Source organism: Otolemur garnettii, unplaced genomic scaffold (assembly GCF_000181295.1).
Source record: "Otolemur garnettii isolate 467f Iridium unplaced genomic scaffold, OtoGar3 scaffold00048, whole genome shotgun sequence".
NCBI classification, from domain to species: Eukaryota; Metazoa; Chordata; class Mammalia; order Primates; family Galagidae; genus Otolemur; species Otolemur garnettii.
Window position 1 is genome coordinate 11,478,669 of NW_003852443.1, and position 2,424 is coordinate 11,481,092.

Consider the following 2,424-nt stretch of genomic DNA (forward strand, 5'->3'; position numbering starts at 1 on the left):
GGCAAACAGCTTGCTCACCTAACAATAGCTTCCCAATCAAAATTCTCTTCAAGATCCTGCTATGTTCACTGGTCTTAAACTCCTATATACCCTACCTTGAAAGATACACCTTAACCCACTTGAACCCAGACTCCCCCCCACCTCCAAAATCCCTGTCTGACTTCCCTATCCTGAGACGTCACTTAGATGCTGTGATTCTCCCCCTACTACCTTGAGTTCTAGTAACTTAGTTTTGCTTGATGACCAGGTGGTCTGGTAACTTTGGGGGGAGCTCAATAGTAATCCTGAGGGCAAAGAGCCCTGTTGTCACACAAGCTTGGGAAAATCTATATGCCATTTCAGCCTTTGTGAAGATTATAATCACATTATTGCAAAAAGACTTCTGAAAAGTTCTTCCCCTCCTAAAAAACTTTAGGCAATAAAATAAAGTGACAACTGCATGTGCCTGGGAAGCCTTATTTTCCTACAAACTTACCATCTTCCCTAAGAGCATTTTTTCCCTTAACATCAGTTTTTAAGACAGCAATTTAGATTAGTAGATTGACGACCCATGAGAAAGGCCCCTGACATCCTGCAGCTCATGGCAAGTGAGAAGACACCCCAGCTTCCCCACTCTGGGAGTTTCCCTGTTCTACCATCAGCGCCTCTGTGCAGGGGAGTTTCCACATTCTCAATGAGTGACAGATTATTGGAATCCACCAGATGCCTGTGGACAAACTTTGGCCATAGCAGCCCCAAGCAAAGCATCCACCTTTGTCACAATGGGGGGTGGGGGGAGTGGTCCAGAATGCCTCTTAACCTGAGTTCCTCAAGCCACTTCTATAGCCTGCAGGCTGCCTGACCCAGGACAAGTGCCCAGTGGAAACCCCCCAGATGGCCACCTTCTCCCTGACAGTGATGCTGGGAGCTCGAGAAAATCCCCCATCTAGGACCTTCACAGTCTTCTGGACCAGGGCAGCAAATTTCCCAGCTGTTTCTGGAAACCCCCTGGTTTTCTCCTGGGTCTGGAAGAAGAAATAACCTGATTACCAGAGAATTCCTTCTAGACCCAATGCGTTGTCTATGAAACAAGTGTTCAAGCAAAGAGGATGACTGGGCTCACAAAGTCAAGGTTATTCAGATTGCCAATGAGCATTTTGCGAGTGTGTTCCTCAGCACGTCTTCACTAAGAATTAATCATCATTAATGCTAATTACAGTGATTAAAAGGAAATATCTGTGAAGACAGGCTTGCCTCCTTACCGCTCTGGCTGGGTGCAGCAAGGTAAAGCAGTGCTGCCAAAGGGAAGCAGCAGCAGCGTCACTTGGAAGGGAAGAGGGACAAGAGGGAGGAGAGGAGGGAGGGGAGGAAGAGAGAAAAGACAAGATCAGCATCACCTAAAACCCTGAGGCCAGGCCCTCAGGTCTGGGCTCCTGCGGGCATTGATCAGTGTGTGTCTGCCCGCCCCCTTCCCCTCCCTCATCCCCCTGCTCCCACCATCTCACAACTGTGGCCTCCTGCTAGTTTCTCAGATTGCACAGCTATCCATCTGCAGAGGAAGCCTGAGTTTTTTCACTCTGCAGAATTCATGCTGTTCCAGGTCTGCTGAACTGAATGTGGGTTATGGCAAGGATTTCTTCCTGCCTATACCCCATCAGCCACTGTTCCTTTTTCTGGTTCCAACTGTATAATAGGAAGAAGCCAAGAATTTGGTGTAGGGTTGTTCTGCAGGGAGTAAGGATTTCTTACAAGAATAAATGGACAGTGCCCCCATATCACTCTATAGTAGGATACCATGGAGCCTCAGAGATGCCCGGGAAAGGACTGGCCTAGCTCAACCTTAGCCTAAATTGCAAAAAAATTCAGCCTGCTAGGAAGTTTCTCCCCATCCGGCTTTATACCTTCCCAAATGCAAGGGAAAGTGGTAAAGAAAACAATCCCTATGACCCCTCAGCAGAACAGGCAGTTCCTTCCTTCCTGGTGCGTTCTTGATTGAAAGCCCGGCCCAAAGACTAAGTTCTCAGCAGACCCACAGTAGTCTGTGATGTTGTGGAAAGACTTCAGCCTTGGAATGGAAAGACAAGCCTTGCCAACTCTAAAACTGTGCTGGGGAGAGCTGAGGAGAAGGCTGGCCAGCCAGGGGTGGGGGTCCCTGGAAATCAAAATTAAAGCCCCAGCAAAGCTCTACTGGGGTCAGTTGGAGAGAGTGACCACACGGGTGTCAGGCCTCCCCACCACTTAGGAGGGAAGATGGATGTCCTCAGGTGAGATCAGCACACTCTAGGTGATACAGCTATAGACAAGAGGACAAAAACCAACAAATTCCGGTGAGGGATGATGTGGAGAAAGGGGAATGCTCGTGCCTGTTGGTGGGAATGCAGTTATTGTAGCCGTCATGGACAACAGTATGGAAGTTCCTCAAAAAACTAAAGATAGCGTCAGGCT